Here is a 15,857-nt window from a genome sequence, read left to right on the forward strand (position 1 = left end):
CATGCAATTTTTATGAAGACTGACAAACAAGTGTAGGATCAATAACAAGTCACAGTCATGACAGATTCACATGTCAACACAGCACATAGACGGCGGTCAACAAATATATTGCAAGAAACATGATATGGCACAATAGCAATGCCAAAGTGACCCAACTGTAACCTTCTGTGCTGCCTCAGGAGTCAGGGCATCGGGGCACAGGGGTGGGCAGGGAGTCAGTTGGTAGAGTGGCCAACTACACAATGCATAGATGGTCTGGGGTACTCTTGGGAACACATTGGTGGTAAGACACCCACTTGTATGCTGGATCCCACAAGACACTACATTAAGCAACATGCTTCCCTGACAGCCTGACCTGTAGGCGTCCAACACATACACGCACAAACTGGAGAGGTACAAGTGAGGATTCTATTGCCCCAGCACATACACATGGCATGATCACACATTGTTATGATGGATTTCTGAACGCTGACCTGGTGGGCACAGGTTCATAAGGCCAGCCTAGTTTCTTGGAACATGGTAACCTTCTGGACAAGCCAGACCAATCACAGTAGCATTGGCGGCAATCAAGACTAGGTTTTAGGAAGGGGGAGGTTGATCGAAACCCCACAATGAGAGCACAGAGTAAACAAAACCACAAATTACTCTCAGTCAGGTCTATGTCAAACATATATATACATTTAGTCAAGGCTTTTGAAGTCAAACACAAAGAAATTATTCAGCAGTAATAACAAAACCAACACAACACTAATTTATTAAACAAATATACAGTAACCAATGGCCTAAAGCAATAGTACACAATATTGATCCACAACCTTCAAAGAAAGGGGTCACACAGTGAGAATATCATTTAGGCAGCCCTTCAAAATTCAAACCCTAACTAAGAGGCAGTCCAGTCCCTAAAATGAGTGGCGCCTTGAGCTCAAAAGTACTTTCGGTGCTGGTGCACGCGATTGTGCGGTTAAGTCAAAACAGGGTCTCTTCAAGGGGCTGTAGCAACTCAGGAAGGTGGGTGAGGCAGTGAAGAATAAATTCCCACTATTCGAAGAGGGTCTCCCCAAGAAGGCAGAACAAGATCCAAGAATAGGGAATAGCTTGGTAGCACAGTCTACCTTGATAAAGAAGAGTGGCCCTCAGGGGACATTTTTGCATAAAAATGGATGGATTTGCCAGGGGCCACTGTTAAGGGTTGCAAGTACTCACTGACCCTTGGTGCACTCCAGACCAAACTTCTACAGTTAAATCCACTTTGGTTGTAGGTTCAAATCCTGCAGTTGTGCGGCTCCTGCGTTCAAGGGATGATTCTGTGGCGGGACAGTGGCAATTTCTTCTCTTCTTATGAAGGGATCAGGCCCATTCCACTGCAGTGAGTCTGATGACACAGGGGGGAACAGCAGCAAGGCACCCACAAGGTTCTTTCACCACAGCTGAGCGACACAGTGACAGCGTATGCTCGGGTTTAGGCAGAATCTCCTGATTTCAGACCTAGGAATACTAGGTGATAAAAACTGGGTGGGAGAATGACTTATACGCAGAGTTTACATTCCCCAAAGGCTCAAGTCGAAACTCAAGATGGCAGCAGTTCCAGGGCAAAGGTCCTGTACGAGCTGGTCAGTTCACTGGGTGGTGCAGAAACACTTCCGAAAAGGCTCGCTACAGGTTATGTTGGCGTTGCCGAGAATAGTTTGCCCACTATTCCAATGGGTGGAAGTGCCCTTGCAGACCTTCTAGATTTGATCAGAAACAGGGTTCTGATGGGACAACTGCAGGCCAGGTTGCCAAACCTTCCAGCAGGTCACCAGCGGTTCCACAGATCTGCTTTGCTTGTTCAACATACTTGCCTCCTTTACTAAGTTCGGTGTGAACTCAGAATACCGACCTGATCCAAAATGTCCTTCATGCCAAAACGAAGAGAAACCAATGAGAGATCTGCTCACTTACAATCATTCCAGCACACCAGACATCCTGGTACTCATGATGTGTATTGGAACTACACAGCTCCAGCCCGAATCCTGGAGGCACACACACACAAGGCATGCAGAAGCCCAAGAAATATTTGGTTTGCATGGGAGTCTACATGACCAAATAAGGAATTTCCCGGAATGTCCTGGGTGAAACACTTAATCATGTTTTGGGCCATTGAAAAGAGTTGAAAACGCATGAAAGGAACAGCTGCCACCAGCTCTATCCAAGGCACACGTGTACATTCACCAAAAAATCCTTTTTGTCTAGGGCCTTAATAATGAAAAGGGGAACCCCAGCGCACTGTACTGTAAGGTGCTTTGTGCACTGATAAAATGTTACTAAGAAATAGCAACAACGTGAAAGACTAAGGGAAACAAAGTCTCCCAGTACTGACCATCATAAGGGCATGTCACTTTCCCCATAACAAAAAACGAGCAAAAGCCCAGAGGAGTACAGCAGAAGGCTGGGCTCCACTGGCAAAGGTCAGGCTAGGGTGGTCAGACAGCAGCAAAAAGTTGGGGGGTACCCAACTGGAGGGAACATTACCCATAAATGGAAATTGTTCCTAACACATCAGCACATCAACTCTGATTTCACATGCAGTGGGATGACAGATCACATCACGCCCCTGAGAGGTCAATGCACCAACATATCATTCACTGACATCCATACACATGTGTCATGTCCAGATGTTGAGTGTGGATGGCTTCATTTGAAAATGTACTACACATGAAGTTATCCTGCATACATGCCCCTCACATGACCACATCATCATAATCTGTCATCCTTACTGTTCGAGCTAAATCCTTGGCATGGGTCCGGCTCTTGAAGTCCTTCCATCGCTTCTGCACAGTCTTCCGGCAGTGGTCTGCCTCCCCCTCCACATTGAAAGCATCCGTGATGTGCACCCAGACCTGTGTCCATCCTTCAGGTCCACGCTGCATTGCTGGGTACAAGAAAGCATCATCATTTCCCAGTCCCGCATACCAGGATGCCAACTTCAGTGGAGGTGAAGTTGGCAGGCCTCTCCCTCACTGCCATGGGGGTGCTACTTGGTGGTGACGAGGATGAAGCAGATATGGCAACCCCTGAGACAGTTTTGAGTGGGCGAACTGGGTCCTGGGAATGGGCTGTGGAATGTAGAGTTGGGAGTTCAAGACATCAGATGAGGTGGTCACAGGGCCTTGTGGGCCAGCCATAGAAGCAGCGGCAATGGCGGGTCAGCAGGCACTCACTTTTTGCAGGCAGTAGCAGGTGGGAGGCAGTAAAAGGCAGGAAGAGGCAAGTGTAATGTCACTGGAGGCAGGAGAAGGGTCTTCATGGTGTGTCACATCTGAGGCAGCAGATTACAGAGTAAAGGCCCTTAGAGTGTAGGTTATGTTCTATGCACTGCACACAGCATGCCAATGTGGCTTACACAGTACACAGCGATGACAGGGATATTTAAGAGGTGTGACACGCATCACTGGTTGTGCGTGAGAAAGTATGAAGACGGACGAGTTTTGCAGACAGGCATTTGGGGGTGCTACACAAGCTGTTTCTTACAAGTCATGCGTACCACATTTTTCTTTTTGGGGTTTGCCTCTGCACATACATGTGCGTATTTTTGCCCATGTTGAGGCCTGCTGTGTATTGCGTATGGATATTTTTGATTTTGTGGTGCCACTGCTTATCGCATGCCATTTTATTCTTCCTTCAGAAGATTTCCAGGAATCGTGCACACAATTTCTTTCATTGGGGTCCCACTGCATATTGTGTACCACATTTTTTGTTTTAGGCTGCCTTGTAGACTTGCAGGACCACACATCTGCGTAGTACATCATGTAGACTCTACCCTTTCTTATTTTTTCTCTGAGGAATATATTGGTGTGCTTATCACTCATTAAGTTTGCCTGCACCATGTGTTGTAAGGCTTCAAATGGGAAAGGGAGAAGACAACGATCTGGTGAGGACACATATGCCTCAGCCCCAGGAGGACATGGTGTGCCTCAACCCACCAGTGTCCTGGCACTTGTACATGGACATGGCCGGAGGCTGTCAGGTGAACCAGTACCACAATGGACCATTAGATCAAAGAGTGGATGCCCTGCAGAGCAGGAAGACACTCCACTCCATGACCCAGCACAGGATAAGGGTCTGCAGAGAAAGAAGCACTTGTACTCCTTTGCAGGCAGCACCTATATTCCCACACCGAATGACACAGTGGCGGAATGCCACAGACCTCATCAACACCTCTGGTGTTGAGAGGTGTAATGGTTAAGAGGTCCAGAAGCAGAGGACCAAGCAGAAGCTGAGTGACAACCTGGCCTCTGCAGAGGCCACTGGAGGGGGGCCAGCAGAAGCGGAGCAACTGGCACCAATTGAAGAGGCTGCAAGTAAACTCATTAGCAGTGGGCAGGTGCAAGGTGTGGGAGGCCTGGAGACCTATGTGGATACATCTGGTCAGTGGCATTTGTGTGCATCGTATGTGTGAACAATAATGGATGACCAACCCATACGTGCATAGTAGTGCAGTTGGCCGCAGTTGTCAGCCATTCATGGCCAATGCATGCTTGCCACCATGTACTCTTCTGTCACATGGCCTGCGTTCTGGAAGGTGGCTGTGTTTTTGTGATAGTGCACATCACTGTCACTGGGCTTTACAGCTTTGCTAGTACTTGTATGTAGGGTTGTAATGATCAAATTAAGTGCACAGTGCAAGACCCCATGGTGTGCCCCCCTGACAGGCACACATCACGCCAAGTCACACCTCTGTGTCACGCAAAAACTGCACCTCTTCAACATCATTAAGTCATTGTCATAGTAATGGGCCAGTCAGTTTGCATTGTACATCAAGTGCATATGATATATGATGTTGAAACACAGCAGTTGCTGCTGAATTGCATGTTTGTCCTGTCACCTGTTCCTACGAAACACCTTGTCAGAGTGCATTTCCATGCTGCCTGTACTGACACACTGTGTTTTGATCAGCCTGCCGGAGTCTGAGTGTTCACAGACCATTGCCCTGTGTTGAGGGGTTATGTTGAAACAACTAAACTTGTATATTGTAATGGGTGACACACACAAAAAAGGTTAAATGAACTGATGGTGGGTCATAATTCCAAGGTGGAAAGTCTGTTACTCTCCAGTTTAACTGTCTGAAGATAACCATTGAGAAAGGCTAAGGGGATGAATTTCACCAGTGAGTGTACTTGTTTGCTTTGTATATCATGATTGTACATGTTTTAATTGAAACAATCTTCATAGAGACACAAAAAGCACAGGCACATGCCTTGTTGCTCGCATCACTGTTCACGGCACTCACCCTGACATTGCTCTGTCTGTGTCCATGAGACATACACACTTGTCAAGACATTCAAATTAATTTGGATATGGATGACATGGCAGCAACATCGCTCACTTAGATTTGGCATGTTGGCTCTGTTGCTCCTTGTCTCGGGAGAATTGAAGATGAGGATGTGATGGTTCGCAGGCTGAGCGTGCCTGGTCACCAATACAGACACATCTTTAGTGGATGATGTTCATAGACAGGAACCGATGCCCCACAAATATAACCCAGACAGGAGGTATGAATGTAGGGAATGATAGTTGCACTTACGTACAATTGCCTTACCATTAATGACCTGTAGCAGTAATGCAAACAAAACCGTCTCCTCATGTGTCGTATGGGTTCCCCTTAAATGGTATAATTGGTCCGGGGATTGCAGTGGTGTCTCCCGCATTCTTTACATGATTGTGGTGCAAAAAACCACAGCATGTTTGCCGTGATATTTTGTGTTCACAGCCATTTTTCATTTTTGCCGTGATTTTAAGACATGGGACCCCTCATGGGTGAATTCTGCACAAAAGTGCAGGGTTATGCTTTTTCTGACAGTGCTAGCATTAGCATACCTTCTTAGTGCTCGCCTGCAGCCAGTGAATACTATATGGTGGCGGTGTGGTAAGGGGTGGATCACATTTGAGGGCACGTCTGTGATTGATTCATGTCATTCAATGTGGGTACAGTACAGTGCATGTGTTGTACATGCATATGTCAACATTCCCAGTGCACTATTGTATGTACATGTAACACAGAACTGGATCAAAGGACTATCAAGTTATGCAGTCATAGAAGGCCACAGCAAATATAGTGCACAGCCAACACTTACAATGTAAAGTGTCACTTCACATTGTGTGAGATTACATCACCCATTAAATGGCAGTGTCATTCATAGTGACAGTTAATGACTGTCAGTCAGTTACTCATGGACAGTTATTATCTGTCACTTCACATGAAACTGTCATGTAAAGTGTGCTGTCATCACACACATTGTGAAGTGACACAGCCTATTGATGAATTGCACTAGGCAAACAGCGGGGGGCTCACGCCCACGTGAGTTGTCACACAGGGTGCTAGGGGACCTGAAATTGGCACCGATGTGACAAATCAGACAGTAACAGTCATATGTGTTGGCTCATTTTGGACCAGCACAGGGGGGCTTTGACTGAGAGGCTGGCGATTTGGCCAGAGCACTTATCATTGCTGCACACATATCACAGCATTGGTTCTACATGAACTACGGGCTGTATGGTGAAACAATGGACCATGCTGTCCTAATCAAGGTGCAGAGTCACATTCAGGAGACATCTGGCAGTGGTTGACATGTTTGGAAAATGGCGAGAATATTGATGCTGAGTGGAAACATGTACGCCATTTCCCAATACATGCAAAAGAACACTTTGGCATCAAAATCACAGTTTACTTTCTCGGGCATACGCCATATGTAGCAATGACGTGAAATGAGTGAACAGTCTACATGCAGGAATTGACTTGACATGGAAATTATGTACATTTATTTGTATGTTGTAATAGGTGTCATATTTTTAACTTGGAAGAATGTGTGGATCTGGTAAGCTAACTGATGCTTTGTGCTGACCTTCGGAATTGCAATGCCCCATGTTCAGTACTTGTGCTTGGGTTTTTAAAGCAAATGCTTGTTGCATGGGGCATCAGTCATGAGTAACCCACAGTTTTACATCTATGTCTACACTATGGGCATGGACTGGACAGAGTGGGGAGACAACTGGGGGGGTGGCAGAGGGTATGTTTTCAGAGCATCTCACTGTCAGTGTTCTCCATGTGCACTCCATTGTTGGATACATGAGTATGCATGTATTTTTCTCCAGCGGTGTTCTCAGAGTCAGGTGTCTGGGTCCTAAACGTCCTGGGCCTACACCTGTGTGCCTTGAGGACTGCTATCCAGGAAATGGCAACCTCCACATGGACCATGAAACAGGGCACCCTGTTTGTGTGGCAATTGTAAGCTACACACATGTGACTGTACACATTCACAGTATCGTGCATGTGTTTTGTCCAGTGGCGAGTCATTCATGACTCTTTCGGTGTCACTCATTTTTGTGCATTTTTGCACAGTGCTCCAAGACCTTGCCTTGCCGACATGTGGACATGACTGAGCAACAATGTCTGCGCATAGACACTTAAGGGTGTCTTCCTGACTACATGTGAATGCCCAATAGTTGTCTATGTGAATTTATTTGCACATATGGAGTGTAAATGGTGCAATGGGCGGGCATGCCTGCCTTTGTCATGTACATGTCACAGTCTCCTCACACATGTATGGAAGGCATGTGACTGTGTCCAGTCATGTAGTTTGCTGGGGGTCCATGTTGCAATTATGTATGGGGATATTATGTCAACACATGTGCCTGCATGGAACTGGTGAAATCAGATGTTTAGGTCACACTTCCACATGTTGCTACATGTAACTGTCTGGATTGTGCATGTGATCATTGTTGATGCACAGATCTCCATCCTTTCACTGACATGTTTGTGTTTCTCTGCCACTCATGTTCGGGGGGGGGTTATGTACCCTTGCACATGCAGACCATGCTATGTTGCACTGCCTGATATGCCCAGCTGGACATGACTGTGCATGCCAGCGAATGCCATACATCAGTGAAGTTCAGCTCACAGTCTGCAAAGTTATGATGGGTGATGTACGTGTGTCAGCCATTTTGTGTCTGTGTGCATTGTAGTGCACATGTGCATGTTTGTCAGGGTACTCATGTCTCAATATATCGTTGTCTGTCCATGTACAGTTGATGATGCAGCAGAGGCAGAGGGGGAAGAGGAGGTGGTTGTGTGTCAGTCCACCAGTGGAGGCTGTGGTGTTGTATGACGTGAACATCCATAGGTGCTGCATGTGATCCTCAGTCATGCTCCTGGCTCTTCGGACTCTTCTGACTCTGCAAGTTTGGATGCAGAACCAGGTGTGGATGACACGGTGAGGGACAAGGAGAGTGCCTCAATGAGCAGGCCGGAGGGTGCTGTTGGGTCTGCAGAGGTGCACCAGTCTTCACGGGTCCAGTAAGTGGTAAGCCCCATGTCCACTGTGGTTACAGCTGCAAGATAACCCTCCCCTTAATTGGGGTGAGTTTCTGGGACTGATTTCCAGTGAAGGGTTACAGACATGCAGAAAATGACAGAGGTCCCACAGCGACGGGCCTCAACCCTGCCATCACTCCACCATTGTCTCTGCACATGTGGTGGACATGTCTATGCCAGAGAGACAGTGTGGGAGCAGCAGATGTTGCGTGAAGCCATCCAGCATGCTGAAACGTTGCATGATATTGCTGGGGGGATGTATCACCTGGTCGACAATATGTGTCGAGACTTGATTGTCGTGAAGATTTGAGGGGCCTCCGTCCCCAAGTACCACACAGGGAGAGATAATATGACTCTCTATGCGATCCTTGAGGCCACGGGTGGGAGATGCTGGAACGCCGGAACCACATAGCACTGGAAACCCCAAGGCCGCTGTAAAGGCAAACAATTATTAGTACAAACAATCACAGTTGGAGTATACAGAACAGAATAGTACTGTCCAGGAAGAAGCTTTCCGATGTGTGGTAGTAAGGTTGCTGCTAACCATACAGGGGCCTGGGATACAACTACGTGGGGGCGCGTGAGCAGCACCTTCAGATGATGGTAATGGTCATGGTGACTTGAGATGATGGTCAGAGTAGTCACCAGTTGCTGGGCCCACCTGCAGTTGTTGACGTGCAAGACGTGGATGTACGTAAGTTCATGAAAAGGTAAGAACCAAAAGAAGTCCGGTATGAAATTCCTGACGTCAAAAACAGCCAGATATCCACAAGGAAAAGCGCCAAATCTGAAGGGAAAAGCAAAAAGAAGTCTGTAGTTCAAGGTCCGAGTTCAAGTATTCCAGGAATCAAGATTGAAGAGCAAGCGCCAAACCGAGTCGTGAAGAACAGCTGTGAAGCAATGTGTGGTTGCGGGAACTCTGCTTTTATACCGTTTAATTCCTAGTCACATGACCCAACACAAAATCACGTGATTGGGATCTCCTTGTCACGTGATCCGGAAGTGAACGTGACCACCTGACTCTGCCTGACCCAATGCGCCACGGCAGTTGCCAATGCAGAAATGGATACAACTGAGACCAAATGTGACTTCTGCTGTGATGTAAGGTATGGATCCCAAACGGCTCACGCGGCCCCCGTCCTACATGTGTACCGGATGTTGGGATTGGACGTGCTGCGGGGCGTGCTGCGGGGAGTCTAGCGGGTGTGTGGACATGATGCATGACAATATGTTCACACCAGCTGCATGGGATGCACAACAGCAGCAACTCTTGTCCAGCCTGGAAAAGCAATTGTATGCTGAGATGCAGTCCTCAAGGCTCTCCCTCACACTGGGCGTGGAGTCCAAGATCAATGACCGATGGGCTGCTCTGAACTGTCTGCAGGACTCCCTGTATGCAGATGCTGAAGCACATACAGAAGCCCGGAAGCAGGACATGTTGGCATCTACAGTATCCAATTGCTGTGAGCTGGGGAGCTTGAGGACTTCACTACAATGTCCCAGCTCCACGAGGAGATGGACGGCTTCAGACAGATGATTTACCAGCAAATTGATGCGTCATGAGTCACCACACATGCAGACTCTGTAACCACTCGGGAGGAAGCTCAAATTGACCTTTCAGCCATTGGAATGCTGGTGCATGCATCTGTTTCATGGGTGGCCATAGCCAATGAACACCAGGCTTTGGCACTGTATGCGCCACCACCACTACCACCACCTGATAATACACTGCAGGATGGCATTCCCAGTATACCCACACCACCTCAACCACCTGTGCCGTGATGTCCATGAGCCCATGGAGGGATATTTTTTGTTTTGTTTTGTATTGGTATTGAACTGTTTGTCCACTCATGGATATGGGCACACACCTTCCCCCTCCCCTCTCCAGGGTGAACATTGTTTTCCCCCTGTCCAGGATGGAATTTATAAAAGCATTTTTGAACCTGTGATGTTCTATTTATTATATTTTTGCCCCCCGGTTTGAAATGGACACAGTGTTCTAATTTTTATACCCTATGATGTATGCTTCTTTTAAAACTCCTGTCCGTGATGAACATATTTATTTTACATTTTCTAGCTTGAGAGATGTGTTGTTGCCCTCTCAAGGGATTTCTGAGTGAATTACCGGATATGCAGCCATGCACAGTGTTGTCCACTGCCATGGTTCACTTGACTGCAACAGGATCACATGAAGGTGATGATCAGTCAAATGCCTTTTGTTACATATGTACAGTCTGCATGATTTACTCCCATTGCTGTTGAAACACAGTGTCCGTGTTGTTGCAGGTGTCCTGACTCATCCATTTACTGCACTCCATGAGAGGTCTGCCCAGCAAGCCTTCACCACCCTAGTCCCCATGCCCTCTGCCGGGCATTGGCCCTCCATTCACAAATGCGGAGGAATAGTTTCCGGTGGAGATGATGTGGGAATCACATCAAGGCAGCTCTGTCAGCAGTTAAGATTGTGCACTGTCAATCATGTCAATGTCTGTTTCAGTACGCAAAACAATATTCGCATGCAGTTGCACACGTTGGATTTTCAGAGATCAAGTGAATTTGTGATGGTGAAGGTCATTGCAGATGTGTGTTTGTCCACATGTTTGTGTGTGTATGCCCCCTTAAACATCCAAGCATCTGCATTGGTTTTCAGGCTAAACATCCACAAAGGAAAGCAGACTCAGGAGTATGTCCCAGGAGGATAGCTCAGCGGCAGCGTGCTCGACTTGGAAACAAGATGACACGGAGCAACACAGGTTCGATCCCTGGGTCCGCGTTTAGAAACCTCTGGGTATTTAGCATGTTATAAATAACCTATCATATTATATTATATCATAGCATACATGCAGCACTAATACCACTTGAGCCACTATCAGTATTTGACACATTCGATAACAACAGCCTCATCCTCAATTCCCTGGACATCTGGACTCTGTATTGTGATTGTTAACCTCTTGCCTCACTGACCATTATGTCGTCTTCTTCCTACCACATTCCCGCCATTGTGTCCTATGGGGTCCTGCTGGTTTACTCCATGCCCACCCTACTCTTCGACTTGTGCCAGAGTACACTGCACAACTTTATCCGCTCACATGACCTGCACAGCTATGACTACACATCTTACATACACCCATTCACAGATCACCAAGCCCTCGGCTGCTCCCCTTCATGACCTTGCTTCTGGTAACGCAGATGTGCTCATATGTCTGCTTGCAATCCACAGGACAGATCTGGCACACTTGATGAATCTAGCGTTGTACTGGTTTGCACATGTGGACCCCTGACAGCCATTACCTATGTTCCCCATTCATGTCACTTGTTGTTTGTTGTTTTTCTGTATGTTCACTACTCCTGAATGTATTGCAGAACTTTGGTTTCCATTACTTGTTGTATTGAAGCAGTTTGTGTGACTGCACTGTATGTGTATGTGCATTGTGGGCAGTTGTGTGTGGTACATGATTCCCTTCCCATTATCCCCTCTCCACCATTTCTGTTCATCTGTTGTCCCTGTAAGTGTTTGCTGTGCACCCTATGATTCCTGTCCCCTTCCTGGGAATGGCTTGTTCAGGGTGTGTGATCAGTTGGAGGAGGAGGCAACAGCTGGGGAGAGATTTCCTGTCCATGAACTGTGGTGACCAACAGAGGAGAGGTTGGTGGTGGTGCAGAGTCTGGAGTTGTAGTTGAACTGACTTATTTGCGTGGAGGTTGTGAAAATGGGTCTCTTTCTGGTTGACATGTCATGGTGTGTTGAATAAGTTGTGCCAGAGTACACTCCACAACTTTATCTGTTCACATGACTCGGCCAGCTACTACTACACATCTTACAGACATCCATTCACAGATCACCAAGCCCTCGGCTGCTCCCCTTCATGACCTTGCTTCTGGTAACGCAGTGTGCTCATATGTCTGCATGCAATCCACAGGACAGATCTGGCACACTTGATGCATCTAGTGTTGTACTGATTTGCACATGGGGATCCCTGACAGCCATTACCTATGTTCCCCATTCATGTCACTTGTTTGTTGTTTTTCTGTATGTTCTCTACTCCTGAATGTATTGCAGGACTTTGGTTTCCATTACTTGTTGTTGTAATGAAGCAGTGAGTGTGACTGCACTTTATGTGTATGTACAATGTGGGCAGTTGTGTGTGGTACATGATTCCCTCCCTATTATCCCCTCCCCACCACTTCTGTTCATCTGTTGTCCCTGTAACTGTTTGCTGTGCACCGTATGATTCCAGTCCGCTTCCTGGGAGAGAAAGCTGGGGAGAGATTTCCTGTCCATGAACTGTGGTGACCAACAGGGGCGAGGTTGGTGGTGGTGCAGAGTCTTTAGTTGTGGTTGAACTGACTTATTTGCGTGAAGGTTGTGAAAATGGGTCTCTTTCTGGTTGACATGTCATGGTGTGTTGAGCAAGTTGTTTTTTGTGATGAGAAGCTGAGGATTACCTTTTTACAGTTGGCCTTTGTTTCCCAATTTGTCTTTCACCCTCACCCCCTATTGTGCTTCTTCTTCACCCCCAACATGCGCTATTTTTCCATCAACGTGCAGGCTCTCAAACTCTGCTGTCTTCTTTTCCTGTCTTTCTGTCTCTGTCCTTCTCTCTTCACCCCCTTCTCTCTGCCCTCACCCACTGTAACAGCCCCATCTCTCGCGACATATCCCACCAGCCAGACTCCACCTTGCTCCATAATTCCTCACTCTCTCTCTGCTCTGCATCTACACATTCATCACTCTATGTCCTCTATCCCGTTTGCCCTCTTGCATTGTTCACATCAGCTCCCACACTTCTATTCCCACCCCTAGACCTTCACCTCCTCACTTGGTGTCTCTTTCCCTCCCCTGCATTAAAGGGTGACCCAAAGGCACATGTGACACCTGACCGTGGGTGTGCACAACTCATATGCCAGAACGTGAGGCATTCATGCGTGCAACAGTTCATACTCACCAGTGAGCCAGGTGTTGCCAAAGGTTCCCAATGCCAACACCTGCTACAATGGTAACTGTCAGTAAATTAAGCGGTTATGTGTTCTTCCAGGAAAATTGGCATTGACTTGCATGATTACTCTATTTGCGTCACATATTATCTGTACATTGATGGAATGCTAATGCTTCTGGCTCGTTGTGGTGAATGTGCTTCAACAATCGGGGGCTGTAGGGCAACATGCGTGCAATCAATGGCTCCAAGCAAATGTGGGAAGTGTGCTGTGGCACAGAACTATTGGCTCACTCTCTGCCTTGCCTGTAGTGTGTGTGGCATGCATATGTGCATACGCAAAGACGCATGTGATGTAAAGCAGCCCAATACCTGGAGTAGGCATCAGGATTGTGTGACCTGCGATATGCCTGCATCAATGGTGCGTTGAAATGATCATGTGAATTACAAATGTAGGGCTGTCAGCACCATCTCCAAGGGGTGTGAGGGAATAGGAGCAGATGGTGGGTGATGCAATGTCTTCCTCCCACCCCCTGACCAGGTCTAGGATGACTTTGGGTGGGAACCTCTACTTTGCATACACCTGGTCATCTGGCAGCCCAAAGAGCGTCATACATGGTCTGAAAATCCTGTCCCTCGCCAACTTCCTCCATCCTCCTCCTACTCCGTCTACGGTCATGTACAATGGCTCCCAGTATACCTGCATTCATCCTGGCTGAGCGTCATTTGAAAAATGTGCACTGGATGTTTTATATGCATCGGTTCCTTTGTGCATTGTACTTTTCATCTACTATCATGTGGTAGTAAGATCACAAGGTTTGTGTGTGACTTTTCGCGACGTCAGGTTGCGTGTTGAAATCCATGAATTCTGTTATGCTTGCACTCACTTGAATGGGCGTGTGATTTCTTTGCGTGGTGCATCCCTCAACACGGCCACATTATTGCTCGTTTTTCCACCCTTTGCGTGGGGAATGGGGAACATGCATGTTCCACCCCCTATTTACTTCTTTGTGCAGGCTTGTCCCACACTTTGTGGCATGTCAACTTTGTGACAGACCAGCGCAAAGTCCAGCAAAGTCACTTGAAGTCTGATCCATGAATCGGTGAATGGAGTTCTGCCTGCTGAAAAGTGTACAAAGTCACCTTTCAGTGCACACAAATTCCATGAATTGTGCCCTTTATGTGATAGAATACGATTTGTATTATCTCCTTGCTGTTCATTAGTTTAATGAAATAGCAAAAAAGAAACACAATTGTAAAAAAAATAACATATTTGAACTTACAGTCCGAATCACAGTTTTAGAAAGGAACAGAGGGATGTTGGTTCTCTCATACAAAATAAAACATGTACACAATAGTGAAACTCCAGGGGAATCTCAATTAGAACCTAATTAATTTGCCTGATGGGGATATTTGTTTGAATGAAATTCAGAAATAGCTCTTAGTTTTAATTCCAAACATAGAGGTTTTACTTCCCCAAATACAATTGTGTACCTATATTTTACTTTTATTTCCTTTCCCGAAAAATACATATATTCATTGTATTTTTTTAACATTTGCTGACAATTAATAAACAACAATGATGAGCCCCCGAATTAAAGTCTCGGGTTACATCTGCAATTTAAGTACTATTGCCTAATTAGGACCACACATAAAACACTGTTCTCGGTGTACGCAATCTAAAACGAGGGGTGGTAGCAATAACAAATGCTAAGAAGTGTCAAGAAACACCCTGACACTTTCCCGCCGATGCACACCTACCCAGAACATGCATCGAGTGTGCATATGTTCAATTCGTGAACCTTAAAGAAAACAATGTCCCTACTAGGGGCTTCAGTACATGTTTAGACGCCACTTTGACTGCCCTAGTGTTTCATCCCAATGTTTCATGTTTTACCATCAACAGTTATCGTCCCTCCTCCATGTAAAATTGGAGAATTCGAGGGCATTGCACGTGTTCAACTCCCCTTTTGTTTCAGATTCATAACGTGTTTCTTTTTGCCAATGCAGTTAGTATCTGTCCTTGATCTTGGCCCAAGAGTATGTAGACCAGGGGTGTTGCTAGGTCTGGAAAAGACCTGGGGCTACGCTAATGTTGGGACTGTCGGGACTCGGGGCTAGATAGCCTTTTGGTTTTAGCTCCTGAGATTCTATCCAAGGCTGCAACCAAAAGAGCAGGGGCTATAGCTCCCTAAGCCCCCCCACCCCCGTCTCCCTAACAACGCCTCTGGTGTAGACTCATCCTTCTGCTCTGGTGCGTTTCATTACATTTGCTACAATGCAGCTCCTTTTCCATAAATCATCTCGCCGACCACGATATTCAATTCATGTTCCACTCTGCCAAAGAACAGGTGCAAACAGTGGAGCAAAAGCCCAGAAACCTGGGAAGATATATAGCAAATACACGTGTACAGGACCGAGACAGGAGGCCAGGCCAAATCTCCATGGACCAGAAAAGGAAACAGTCTGTGAGTCTCATTGCGTCATGGCATAGAGCACTCTGCAAGCCATAAAGGCTTAGGTTGTGATTGAGGAAAGTCCCTAGGTCTTTAGGGTCTCCTAAATCACCAAGC

This window comes from Ambystoma mexicanum, chromosome 1p (assembly GCF_040938575.1).
Source record: "Ambystoma mexicanum isolate Mex_15411 chromosome 1p, UKY_AmexF1_1, whole genome shotgun sequence".
NCBI lineage: Eukaryota > Metazoa > Chordata > Amphibia > Caudata > Ambystomatidae > Ambystoma > Ambystoma mexicanum.